The sequence below is a fragment of the Bombina bombina genome, chromosome 2 (assembly GCF_027579735.1).
Source record: "Bombina bombina isolate aBomBom1 chromosome 2, aBomBom1.pri, whole genome shotgun sequence".
NCBI classification, from domain to species: domain Eukaryota; kingdom Metazoa; phylum Chordata; class Amphibia; order Anura; family Bombinatoridae; genus Bombina; species Bombina bombina.
In genome coordinates this window covers 281,317,353-281,332,076 of record NC_069500.1, presented here as the reverse complement: position 1 = coordinate 281,332,076, position 14,724 = coordinate 281,317,353, and the positions used below count along the sequence as shown (strand labels likewise).

At 40.0% G+C, this 14,724-nt stretch overlaps 1 protein-coding gene and 1 non-coding gene across 2 annotated transcripts in view; both read right to left on the bottom strand.

Moving 5' to 3' along the window:
* COMMD10 (COMM domain containing 10) overlaps positions 1 to 14,724 on the bottom strand; it is a 1,017,192-nt gene that overhangs the window by 730,998 nt on the left and 271,470 nt on the right. The gene's annotated exons all lie outside the window — the stretch shown is intronic.
* On the bottom strand, positions 11,434 to 11,600 carry LOC128650558 (U1 spliceosomal RNA). Its single transcript, XR_008400852.1, has one exon. It is a non-coding gene; the product is annotated as a U1 spliceosomal RNA (small nuclear RNA).

Here is a 14,724-nt window from a genome sequence, read left to right as displayed (position 1 = left end):
TTTTATTGAGTGTGTTTGATTTTTAAGCTCTGGAGTAGGAAGTGATAATCCACTTCTGCTCCTATATTACCTTTTGTAATAAAGCGCAGATTTTTCCATGAGTGCAGCCTCGATCCTTCTTTGACAGCATTACGTTTTTGGTAACTGTCCTCTCTATTTTACTCTGTGACTTGATTTTTGGGACTGCTAGCACCGTTGGTAGTGCATTAGAGGTTATCAGATGCACCTTATTTTTATTAGTTTTTCAGTATTAAACATTTTAAACTGTAATATTCAGAGTCTGTGATATTTAAATAAATGCCACTGTCACCTTGTGACTGCAAATGTTTTAATACAGATGCTTTGCGCACATTTCAATAGACCATTTTTTATGGGTTTCTGCCAAGAAACAAATTAGAGATTATTACAAATTCGCCCGTTTACCAGCCGTTACCAGTGGATGGTTATTGATACCGCTAGCTTGCGGTAGCGATTATCACTCATAAAATTAACCAGAGATCAGATATTTGGTTAATTTTATAAATGTACGCCAATTGGCCCCAATATAATTGTAGCATTTTTATTTTTTAATAAAATAACTGCAATAAGCGAATTAAAGTTGGTGGGTGTGGGGTGTCACTGAAAAGTGCCTTTACATTGCGGTCTATGGGGACTGTGTGTTCAGTGTAAATATATATGTATATGCTTATATACATTTACATTTATGTGTTAAAAGGGACAGGAAACCCCCCAAAAATATTTCATTATTTGGATAGAACATACACTTTTAAACAATTTTCCAATTTACTTTCATTATCAAATTTGCTTTGTTCTCTTGTTATCTTTTGATGAAGGAACAGCATTGCACTACTGGCAGGAAGCTGAACACATCTAGTCAGCCAATCACAAAAGACAAATGTGTGCAGGCACCAATTAGCAGCAGCTCCCACTAGTCTAGGATATGCGAGTATTCTTTTTCAACAAGGGATACCAAGAGAACAAAGCACATTTGAAAATAGAAGTGAATTTAAAAGTGTCTTAAAATTACATGCTCTATCTGAATCATGCAAGTTTAATTTTGACTTTCCTATCCACGCGTTTCGCCCGTTAACAGGGCTTTTTCAAGATTCTTGAAAAAGCCCTGTTAACGGGCGAAACAAGTAGATTGATTTCCAGTTGTTCCCTGCAAAGGACTTTATTTTATCTCTTATCTAGGTACCTAGTTCAAGAATATCCAACCCGCGCGTGTTCCACGCTAAGTGCGGGCCTGCGGATTTCACCTCTTGCCTTTGGAATCGAAAACCAAGCACACAAGAAATCGGAGTGACAATCAGTTTCCATACACGCTGACCGGGTTCAGCCCACACAAGTAAACAGAGCAGTATTGCATTGGAGGATACCGCTTACCTGGACATATATCGGACAGTGTGAGTCTAATAAGATCGTATCAATCATCTTTACCCTAAGGTGTGTATTATGACTATTTGGACCACATCATAGGGAGTCACACAAGGAATAACAATACAATTTCTCTATGTTATAACCATTTGATGGACAGTAACACGTTTTTTCCTTGATCAGCTCATATAAGGAACATTGTTTCAAAAGTGTAGCTACTCACTAAAGTGTAGCCAATCACGCTGGATAACTAACGCTCATCGAATATATGAACATAATTTATTAAGCTCCAGTATATATTTTTTTATCTTTTTAAAGGTGGTATTCCAATTCATTTTTATTTTTATTAAGGGAGACGTCCCTTTTTACATATCAATTCTCGTCTATATTTCCAATTGCTATATAAATTGTATTTTAAAAAATTTTGTGAAGTAAAGTTATTAATTTGCCTTCTGTTGTTTATATTATTTTTGACTAAGTGTGGTGGGATCTTAGCTTTAGCGCCCTCTTATTCTTTCTATCTTGTTCTACTTGTGACAATCCTGGGGGGACTGTCTTAGAGTGGCCTAGGTCTACTTTAGCTATTAGCGCTATATTTTTGCACTCACCTTATATAAACATATTAACATATAACTATATATGTATTTATTCATATACATATATATTTGCTTCCCATCGCTACACTAGTTCTCTTGCCGTGTCTCACGGCATGGGAATGAGGCTCCTATTGGAGTCTATGGAAGCGAGGTCGCGTTCGCTTTGTACCTCACTTGTACTACCAGAGCACATTTGCGTGCACTGGTATTTCAAAATAGAGCACAAATATCGCTTTTGCAGAAGCGATATTTTGTGCTCCACTTATAATCTAGCCCTTACTGGGGAAAGTAGCAGCCATTTGTGTAGTAGTGAAAACCTTGTATTGCTACACAATGCATTCAAGATATCACAAACAGCCAACAAGTTCCAAGTTCCTTTTATGTTAAAATACACCACATAAATGTCTTTTTAAAGCAACCCAACTTTATTAACATGACAAATTACAAAGCACGTTGTTTAAGGAATAAGGATTATGGGATATGGGGTGGATGTGTTTCAGTCTCTGTAAAATATATCTGCATTTATATTAAATCGCAAAACATGGATATACAAATCACTAAAGCAAAAGTGGTTGGATCCCTATGTTTCTCCAGAGAGATAAGAAAAAAAATGTGAGAAAAACACCAAAGAAAACCAGGAACTAGAATTTAAACATCTGGACAGTGTAAATGCAGCATTGTACTCAGGAAATTACTGTTCACTTGACCCACCTTCAAAAATTTGGGATGTTAGGGAAAAAAAGCAGACAGAATAAAACGAACTTGACAACAGTTATTTGCTCTTCTATAGGACAGCTGGCAATCTGCCACAGGAATGTAACTGCATGACAGGTTGCTCATCCGTCAGTGTTTAACATTCCTGGGTATCTATGTTAAGTCTTACTACATCTGTTTTTCACTTATCCTTTTAATGATGAAGAAGCAAGCTGTGGCATGCCCTGGTGTCCATAGCTGTCTGCTAGTACTGAATTAGTTAAGCATCTGCCCTTTTCCATGTGTGATGACTAATAAGTATATATCTATTACATGCCTAGCATATTGTTTTAACTGAATACTTTCAAAAGACTATTGACTTTGTCTTCTGTTCCTTTGATATACGATATAATGATTCCTCTAATTGCTAAGGAGTTTTTAATTGGTGATCTGGTGCTCATACAATGACAAACAGCCTGGAGTTGTATCCAATAGTATCACATCAGTAACTTATTGCATGTGGCCTTGAAGTCATCTGTTTTATGCCTCAGGTTTCTGTAATTATGACTTTGACAAAGAGGCATTTAATCGTTCCTCTGCAATTTAACACTATCTTCAATAGAATTCTCTCAACAAACAACCTATTCTGAAAATGGTGACGCTAAGAAAATGTGCAGTAGTATTTCCACAACAGGTGCAGCTCCATATTAAAATATGAACATGATTACCTTTTACAGACATTGAATACACTTAATTACATCCCTGTTTTCAGGCAAATCACGTTTCTCATTGATATAGGTTCAGGAATTAATAATGAATCTGCAAGATGAATAATTGATGGAAGAAAATGGACATATTTTCTGATCTCACCATTTCTAGTGATGGGGATGGTCCCTTTCTTAAAAGGACATTCAACACATTTTGTAATTGTGTTTAAATTGTGCTTCTCCCATACTCCCTAAGGCGTCCAAAATACAAATGTGGTATCCTGCTAATCTGCAGCAAATCAGAAATAGCTGGTTTAGATAATTTGCTGAATTTTGAAAATCTAGGTTCCAGATTTTGTGTTTTAGCCTCTATAGGGAGTGTGGTAAAAACAAAATGTATGCTTACCTGATGAATTTCTTTCTTTCCGGGCATGGAGAATCCACAACATCATTCCAATTACTAGTGGGATATTCAACTCCTGGCCAGCAGGAGGAGGCAAAGAGCACCCCAGCAAAGCTGTTAAATGCAACTTCCCTTACCCATAATCCCCAGTCATTCAGCCGAAGGAAAATGGAAAAAGAAGAAATACAAGGATATAGAGGTGCCCGAGGTTTACTAAAAAAAAACTGCAGAATTATATTTTAAAAAGAGGGCGGGGTCGTGGGCTCTCCATGCCTGGAAAGAAAGAAATTTATCATGTAAGCATAAATGTTGTTTTCTTTCATATGGCATGGAGAGTCCACGACGTCATTCCAATTACTAGTGGGAATCAATACCCAAGCTAGAGGACACGGAATGAACAGGGAGGGAGAACAAGGCAGGAGGACCTAAACAGAAGGCACCACCGCTTGAAGAACCTTTCTCCCAAAAGAGGCCTCAGCCTAGGCAAAAGGATCAAATTTGTAGATTTTGGAAAAAGTATGCAAAGAAGCTTCATTTTGAAAGCCCAAGATGAGGAAACAGCCCTAGTGGAATGAGCCGTGATTCTCTCAGGAGGCTGCTGTCCAGCAGTCTCATAAGCAAAACGAATCATACTTCTTAACCAGAGGGAAAGAGTAGTAGAAGTGGCCATCTGACCCTTACGTTTTCCAGAGAAAACAACAAACAGGGCAGAATATTGCCAAAAATCTTTATTAGCTTGAGGTAAAATTTTACAGCATGCACAACATCCAGGTTATGCAAAAGATGTTCCTTATGAGAAGAAGGATTAGGACAAAAAGAAGGGAACAACATTAATGTTTCAATCCGACACCACCTTAGGGAGAAACCCCAATTTAGTACGAAGAACCGCCTTATCTGCATGAAAAATAAGAACGGGAAATCACACTGCGGAGCTGAAAGTTCAGAAACTCTGCGAGCAGAAGAAATAGCAAGGAGAAACACAACCTTCCAAGATAACAATTTTATATAAACAACATGAATCGGCTCAAACGGAGCCTGCTGCAAAACCTTAAGAACTAGATTAAGGCTCCAAGGAGGAGCAACAAGTTTAAACACAGGCCTGATTCTGACCAGGGCCTGAACAAAAGCTTGAACATCTGTCAAATCTGCCAGACCTTTGTGCAAAAGAATAGACAGTGCAGAAATCTGACCCTTCAAAGTACTGACTGACCAACCTTTCTCCAGGCCATCCTAAAGAAAGGATAAAATTCGGGGGAATCCTCACCCGGCTCCAAGAGAAACCCTTAGATTTGCACCAATGAAGGTATTTACGCCATACCTTATGATAAATTCTACGAGTAAAAAGTTTATGAGCCTGACGCATAGTATCAATGACCGCTTCAGAAAACAAGTGTCTAGGCAGAACTAGGCGTTCAATCTCCAAGCAGTCAGCTTTAGTGAATCCAGGTTTGGATGGAGGAATGGACCCTGAATTAGAAGGTCCCTCTTCAGAGGTAACCTCCAAGGTGGAAGAGATGACATATTCACTAGATCCGCAAACCAGATCCTGCAAGGCCATGCAGGAGTTATTAGAATTACCGATGCTCTCTCCTGTTTGATATGAGCAATGACTTGTGGAAGAAGAGCAAACAGAGGAAACAGGTATGCTAGAGAGAAGATCCAAGGAAGCGCTAGAGCATCTATCAGACTAAAATAAAGGAGAAGCTTAAATAAGCTACCTCTAAATAGGGGGCGCTACAGGTGATAGTGGTGATAGAAATCTGACAGATTAAAAATGTATATACACACAACACTATACCCACACTAAACCGAGAGGATATAGAGCACACAAATAAATGTATATATATATATATATCTCTCTCTCTATGGATATATGACACAGCCTAAAAAAATATGATATAGGAGTTATATATACTGATACCATATAATAGACAAACAAATTTCTCTATATAGAAATGTCCATTTAATCCAAGGTCAGTAGATGAAGCTGTTGCTTGATGGTTTAAAAAAAGATAAAAATGAAAGATGCAGCATAGAAGTCCCAATGTATATGGAATACAAACGGAAGCTGCAGCCAGTGACTCCTTAAGGGAGTTATAGGTAGGCAGGAAAAGCATGGTTCCAATGTATATTAAAATTGTTAAAAATAATTTATTATAATAAAACCAAAAGTACAGATAAAACAATGGAACCAAAAGGTAGGGAATGTATGAGATTTTGCAAGTTGAAAAGATTACGCCTGAACCAAGATGTCGTCTAGATAAGGCGCCACAGCAATACCCTGGGATCTGATCACCACCAATAGAGCACCCAGAATCTTTGTGAATATTCTGGGAACCGTGGCAAGACCAAAAGGAAGTACAGTTTGTTGCATTTCCTTTTGGTCTAATTGTTGCACTTCCTTTTGGTCTTGCCACGGCTCCTAGAATATTCACAAAGATTCTGGGGGCTCTATTGGTGGTGATCAGATCCCAGGGTATTGCTGTGGCGCCTTATTTAGACAACATCTTGGTTCAGGCGTCATCTTTTTAACTGGGTGATTGTGACTATGGATGCCAGCCTAGTAGGCTGGGGAGCTGTTTGGGGCTCTCTAAAAGCTCAGGGCCTATGGACTCGGGAGGAGTCTTCTCTCCCCATAAATATCTTGGAGTTGAGAGCAATCTTCATTGTCTTGGTAGCTTGGCCTCACTTATCTTTAGTTTGGTTTATCAGACTCCCGTTGGACAACATCACCTTAGTGGCTTACATCAACCACCAGGGAGGAACTCTGAGTTCCTTGGCTATGAAGGAGGTGACTCGCATTCTGCAGTGGGCGGAAGCTCACAATTATCTACTATCCGCCATCCAAATTCCAGGAGTGGACAACTTGGAGGAGGATGTTCTGAGCAGACCGACATTTCATCCCGTGGAGTGGGCTCTCCATCCAGAAGTGTTCTCTCAGATAACCCTCAGGTGGGGGGTTCCAGAGATGGATCTGATGGCGTCTCATCAAAACGCCAAGCTTCCAAAGTACGGTTCAAGGTCCTCAGGCCGCTCTGATAGATGCTCTAGCAGTTCCTTGAATCTTCTCTATGGCATACCTGTTTCCTCTGTTTACTCTTCTTCCATGAGTCATTGCTCGTATCAAACAGGAGAGAGCATCAGTAAATCTAATAGCTCCTGCATGGCCTCACAGGATCTGGTTCGCCGATCTAGTGAAGATGTCTTCTCTTCCACCTTGGAGGTTACCTCAGACGAAGGACCTTCTAATTCAAGGTTCATTCCTCCATCCAAACTTAGATTTTCTGAAGCTGACTGCAAGAAGCAAGAAACGATTAACTCTGTAACACAGAATAAATGGAGCGCATCCAAGATCTTATTATTAAAAACAATGCTTAATTGTAAAACATAAGATGATGTTATACTCACAAAGGTGCCCTCAAACATATGAGGTATGTGTCCGCCTTGAAAGATAATATCTGTCCCACTCCAGCCATACGGTCCAGTATCCACCTTATGTCAGTAAGTTGTCCTGACTCAATTTAGGTCATAAACATTTATATTAGGGGAACTGAATGCAATAAGCAAGAAGTTTGGATTTTCTGACATCCGTCAGAAAAATCTTCATGGACAGGGAATCTATGATTGTCCCTAGGAAACATACGCTTGTATCTGGAACTAGAGAACTCTTTTCCAGATTCACTTTCCACCCGTGAGAACGTAGAAAAGACAACAACATCTCTGTATGAGATTTTACAAGTTGAAAAGATGATGCCTGAACCAAGATGTCGTCTGGGATCTGATCACCACCAATAGAGCCCCCAGAATCTTTGTGAATATTCTGGGAGCCATTGCAAGACCAAAAGAAAGTACAACAAACTAGAAATGCTTTTCCAGAAAAGCAAACCTTAAAAACTGGTGATAATCCCTGTGAATAGGAACGTGTAAATATGCGTCCTTCAGGTCTATAGTCATCATGAACTGACCTTCTTGGACCAATGGAAGAATGGAAGAATAGTTTCCATCTTGAAGGATGGAACTCTGAGGAATTTGTTGAGGCACTTTAAGTCTAGGATTGGACGGAAGGTTCCCTCCTTTTTGGGAACCACAAATAGATTTGAATAGAATCCCTGACCTTGTTCCTTTAGAGGGTCTGGTACAATAACTCCCAGAGAGGATAGGTCCTCTACTCAATTTAAGAAGGCCTCCCTCTTTACCTGGTTTAAGTATAGTATTGACAGGAGAAATCTGTCCCTTGGAGGGCAATACTTGAATCCTATCTTGTAACCCTGGGATACTTTGTCCACATCCGACGGATCTGGGACATCGCATATCCAAGCCTGTCGAAATAAAGGAAAGCCTGCCCCCCAATTAATCTAAACTCGGATTGGGGCGGATCCTTCATGCTGATTTAGAGTAAGCAGAAGGTTTATTGTTTTGTTTTCCCTTATTACAAGGCAGTCTGGACTTCCAAGAGGACCTAGATTGGTCTGGTTTGGAAGAAGAAGAGGAAGACTTCTGTCCCTTAAAGTTGCGAAGGAACGAAACTTAGAAGTCCGTCGACCCTTAGATCTATTCTTCTTGTCCTGAGGTAGGAAAGATCCCTTTCCACCCGTAATCTCTGAAATGATTTCTGCCAGACCAGGACCAAATAGAGTTTTACCCTTATAAGGTAAAACCAAAAGCGTGACTTTTGAAGAGACATCAGCCGACCAAGATTTTAACCACAGAGCTCTATGAGCTAGGACAGTGAAACTAGACATCTTAGCTCCCAGTCTAATTACTTGCACGTTGGCATCGCAGATACAAGTACTGGCCAATTTAAGAGCTTTGATCCTATCCTGGATCTCCTCAATCGTAGTCTCCTCTGATATCAGATCAGACAGGGCATCGCACCAATAAGATGCTGCTCCCGCAACCGTAGCAATACTTGCCGCAGGTTGCCACTGTAATCCTTGATGGATGTACATCTTCTTTAAGTAAGCCTCTAGCTTCTTGTACATGGGATCCTTAAAGGAACAACTATCCTCTATAGAAATGGTAGTTCTTTTATTTGGAGTAGAGATAGCTCCTTCTACTTTAGGCACAGTGCGCCATGAGTCACAAATAGAGTCAGCAACAGGAAACCTTTTCTTAAAAACAGGGGAAGGGTAAAAACAAAATTTATGCTTACCTGATTTTTTTTCTTTCCGGATATGTTGAGTCCACGGCATCATCAATTACTGTTGGGAATATCACTGCTGGCCAGCAGGAGGAGGCAAAGAGCACCACAGCAAAGCTATTAAGTATCACTTCCCTTCCCACAAACCCCAGTCATTCGACCAAAGTTAAATGGAGTAACACAAGGTGTAGAGGTGCTTGACGTCTTCGTAAAAAATAACTGTCTTAAAATAAAGGGCAGGGCCGTAGACTCACCATATCCGGAAAGACAGAAATTTATCAGGTAGGCATAAATTTTGTTTTCTTTCCTAAGCTATGGTGATTGCACGGCATCATCAATTTCTGTTGGGAATCAATACCCAAGCTAGAGGACACAGATGATTAGGGAGGGACAAGACAGGTAACCTAAACAGAAGGCAGCACTGCTTGAAGAACCTTTCTCCCAAAAGAAGCCTCAGTCACAAGGCAAAAGTATTAAATTGATAACATTTGGAAAAGTAAGAGGAAAGACCAAGTTGTAGCCTTGCAAACCTGTTCCACAGAAAATTCAATTTGGAAAACCCAAGGAAAGGAGACAACCCTCAAGGAATGAGCTGTAATTCTCTCAGGAGGCTGCTGTCTCATAAGTCAAACGAATCATACTTCTCAACTAGAGAGAAAAAGAAGTAGCAGAAGCTTTCTGACCTTTACGTTTCCCAGAGAAACAAACAAACAGGGCAGAAGACTGGCGAACATCCTTAGTCTCCTGCAGATAGAATTTAAGAGCACGCACAACATCCAAGCTGTGCACCAAATGTTCCTCATGAAAAGAAAGAATAGGACATAGTGAAGGAACAACAAATTCCTGAATTTCTATTCAAGACCACTTAAGGAAGGAAACCTAACTTAGTACGAAGAACCGCCCTATCGGCATGAAAGATAAGGTGAACCACACTGCAAGGCTGAGAGTTCCGAGACTCTCCGAAGAGATCTTTCGCAAAAAGAAAAAAACCTTCCAAGATAACAAACTCAATATCTATGGAATGCATCAGCTCAAACAGAGCCTGCTTCAAAACCTTAAGAACAAGGTTAAAGGACCAGTCAACACATTAGATTTGCATAATCAACAAATACAAGATAACAAGACAATGCAATAGCACTTTGAACTTTAAATGAGTAGTAGATTTTTTTATAACAAATTTCAAAGTTATGTATATTTCCACTCCCCTTGTACCATGTGATAGCAATCAGCCAATCACAAATGCATATACGTATAGTCTGTGAATTCTTGCACATGCTCAGTAGGATCTGGTGACTCAAAAATTGTAAATATAAAAGACACTGCACATTTTTTTTTAATGGAAGTAAATTGGAAAGTTGTTTAAAATTACATGCTGTATCTGAATCATGAAAATTTAATTTAACCTGCGTGTCCCTTTAAGGCTAGCAACAGCCTGATTCTGACCAATGCCTGACAAAAAGATTGCATGTCTGGCACGTCCGCCAGACGCTTATGCAGTAAAGTATATAATGAAGAAATCTTACCCTTCATGGTACTGACCGACAAGCCCTTCTCCAGACCTTCCTGGAAAAAGGACAAAATTCTAGGAATCCTGACCCTACTCCAAGAGTAGCCCTTGGATTCACACCAATAAAGATATGTATGCCATATCTCGTGGTAAAACTCTTTAGTAACAGACTTGTGAGTCTGATCATGGTCTCAAAGACTGACACAGAAAAACCACGCTTAGGCAGAACTAATTGTACAATTTCCACACAGCATCAGAAAAAACGAGACTTGGATGAAGGAAGAGACACTGAATCAGAAGGTCCTCCCTTAGAGGCAGCCTCCAAGGTGGGAGAGACGACATGTCCACTAGGTCTGCATACCAGATCCTGCAAGGCCATGCAGGGGCAAATACAATCACCAATGTTCTCTCCTGTTTGAGACGAGCAATGACTCGTGGAAGCAGAGCAAACTGAGGAAAACAGGCATACAAGACTCAAGCTAAGGACGACTGAGGTCAAGCCATAAGAACATTGTAAATCGCTCTCAACTCCAAGATGTTAGAGGAGAGCAGACACTTCCGCGTCCATAGACCCTGCGCCTTAAACCAGACGCAGACTGCTTCCCAGCCCAGCAGGTAGGCGACCATGGTCACATCACCCAGGAATGTCTCCAAAAGCAAGCATCTTGAGACAGATACTCCTGAAAGAGCCACTATGGGGGAGAGTCTCTATCGACTGTTCTAGATCTTTCCTCTGAGACAGATCCAAAGTTCTCCATATTATGGAAAATATTAACGGTAATGATGTCCATGGCAACCATCAGACAATTCCCTCCATACATAGAATCACTGAATAGTGAAGGTAAAATCAACTGTAGCTAGATCCAAACTCCCAACCTCCTGGTTGCAAGATAGCTATGTTATCTACCGGGCCACTGTAGCTTGCTGTTGACAAGACAGAAGACTCCCGAAAGAAGAAATGGAATATATCTTTGATTATCTGACCTCTGTTAAACATCTTCTCCTATTTTCAGGGGAAAGTGCGCACACAGTCCCCCACTACCATAAATTGTGTAGTTGAGTTTCCCACATGTGGGGAAATAGCAGAGGTCAGTGAGCTTGGAGTTCAATGAACCAGCCTCGCCCTGGGAGAGCCACCTTAGTGATCATGGCTAAGAATCCCCTGCCAGGTAAGTATGATAGAGAATCTATTAAGGCCCAAGCTTACCGCACCTAGAGTTTCCAGTCAGTCTTCAAATGAACATCCAGCGCCTAGTTGGACTCAAACCATCAACCTTCGAGTTGCAAAGTCACAGATAACCACCAGGCTACATTGGCCTGATTCCATTCAAGTACTGACCAGGCCTGGCCCTACTTAACTTCCGAGATCAGACGGAATCAAGAGCAATCAGGATATTGTGGCGGTAGACCCAAGTAAATCACTCTTGAAGATGGGACAAGGGAACTCTACTCCAGATTTATTTCCCATCCATCCAAAAACTTCACCTCCTCCTTGCACCGAAGGCAAATAGAATGACTGGGGTTTGTGGGAAGGGAAGTGATACATAAAAGCTTTGCTGTGGTGCTCTTTGCCTCCTCCAGCTGGCCAGGAGTGATATTCCTAACAGTAAATGATGATGCAGTGGACTCACCACATCTTAGGAAAGAAAAGGAACCCCTGGCTTATCCCATTCATGAGCTATAATTTCAGACATCTTGTCTGGAACAGGAAAAATCATCGTCAGAAGTTGGAGAATCATAAACTCTATTAAGTTTAGAGGACTTCTTGGGGTTGACAGCAACCAAAGGTTCTGAGTCGTCCAAAGTAGCTAGAACCTCCTTCAGTAGTAGCTGGAGGTGTTCGAGCTTAAATCTAAAGTTGACCTCCTCAGATTCTGAAGATTTTTCTGCCAAAGTGTCAGACTCTGAGATTACACCTTCAGAAGCTACTGAAGTATCCTCCTCATCAGACACTTGAGAAAGATTGACCAATGCACATTTAGAAAGGTCAGAAACCTTACTAGTAGACAAATGTTTAGATTTCCTCTTACACTTACCCGAGGAAGGTAAAGCAGACAAAGCAGCAGATACTGCAGAGGTTATCTAAGCAGCAAAATATCCTGGCAAATATACACCCCCAGGAGGTTGAGAGGTACTGCAGGGCACTGTATGTGAAACCATTAAGGTTTGGGACGTTTGAGGAGAAAGCTGTGGCATATCCTGAACAGCATTATCCTGAGAGACAATTGGCTCAGAAGTGAGTAATTTATCTTTAAATTTTAGAGTCTTAGCTAAGCATGCAGAACAAAATTGCATAGGTAAAACAATTTGGGCCTCTAAGCATAATAAGCACTTATCCATAGAAACAAAATCTTGTTCTGTGTCCATAGCTGAAAATAACCAAATAAAAATAAAAAATGTACCGGAATGTCACTTTAAGAAAATAAGGCACTCAAAAAGTTAAAAGAATAGAAACCCCCCAAAGTATGCTAAATATAATTAAGCTAAATTTAATAAGAGCCACTAGCACCTCTATACCTCAGATTAGCGGAGGAGATCTTACCGCCCCGGGTGGAGTGCCACTAGAAAAAGGAAGGACTCTTGCAAGCTGCAGATCCACTCTGTCCGATATAGCAGTCAGATCTAGAAAACTGTGAACCAGATCATTAAACCAGTCAATAAGCCAGAACATGTTATCATATTAGTAACAGTGAAAAAACGCCCGCACCGGATATTCACTCTGCTCAAAATGAATGAAGAGCGGAGAACACGTGATCGGACAGAAAAACTAAACTGCGGCACAGGAAAAGCAATCACAGAGCTCTATCCAGCCAAAAAAAAAATAACGTAGCATAACGAAACACACTCAGTATTTTGTGAAACCGTTTATATACCATAGTTCTCTAATAAATAAAAAGGCCCCACAATTTGATATATATACTCTACCCCTCAGCCAGTCTCTAAATAAAAAGGAGGAAGATTAACCCCTTATTAAATTAGTGCCAGTCAGACTGCCCACGTATTAACCCCTAAGGGTTATAACATGTCCCATAATAAGATCCAGTAGAGGGATTAACCCCACAAGTGCTGTCCTTCAGTACCTAGAAGGCAAATGCACTTACCTGTGAATCCAGCTACCGGGCAGGAACAGTTTCTTAAGTGTGATAGACACTCCACTCTCTATTAGGGACCTTAAGAAAAAAAAGGTCAGAGTAACCAACAGTGGCTTTATATGAAGGGGAAGAAATACAGTTAGAAATAAAGCAAAGACAACCTCACCACTTTCTAACTGCTAAAAGCCACCATTACTCTTACTAAAGAGATTGACATGGACACAGCAGAGCCCCTTAGCCTTGCTTACAGGGAAAAGTACATAAAAAGGATTAAAATCTTCAGACACCATCTTCGCACATCCTCCATTGACAAAGGCAAAGAGAATGACTGGGGATTATGGGTAAGGGAAGTTACACTTAAGAGAGATAGAGATAATAACTCATTGTGTAGTTCATTAACAAATCTAGACAGGCCATATATATTTTGTGCGTAGTGGAGGATTTTAAACTCACCTTTTACCTCACCCTAATTTTAAATGTTGTTGTGTGTGTGTATATATATATATATATATATATATATATATAGTATATATATATATATATAGTATATATATATATGTGTGTGTGTGTGTGTATGTGTGTGTGTGTGTATGTGTGTGTGTGAGTATGTGTGTATGTGCTTTGTCTGTCTGTCTACTATCAGAGTAGGAGAGAAAGAGAAATTTGTTTAATCTTCAGTACATACACTTGATCATTGAGAAATGTGTTTAATCTTCAGTACATACACTTATAAATAGAAGCGCATATAATATGTGTAAATATATCTATAACATGGTAAGTGTTAGGTGCAGGAAATGTCATCTTACTATACTGGGAATAAAATCAAACAATGTGCCTGAATTTAAATTACTTATCTTTTGCCACTTAAAATATTGGGCGATATGCACAATGCCTTATTTTGGGTCCCCTGGTAATTCTGACTGGCAATTACTATTATTTTCATGGTAACTAGAAAGTATGGATTTTCTTTCCACTCAAAAGAAACACTGAGCTGTTGAACGCTCAGAGCAAACCAATGATCAAAGCTGGCGTTCCTTTCTATCTTATATGTAAAGCAATTATTTACTATATTGGAAAGTGAAAACAAGGGGAACAAGGATCCGTTCCGACTTTTTTTTTTTTTTTTTTTTTTTTTTAAAGTCTGTAATGCCCTTGTTACAAGAAGACAAGAAAGTAACACTAGAGCAGCACATAATATGGATTTCTCCA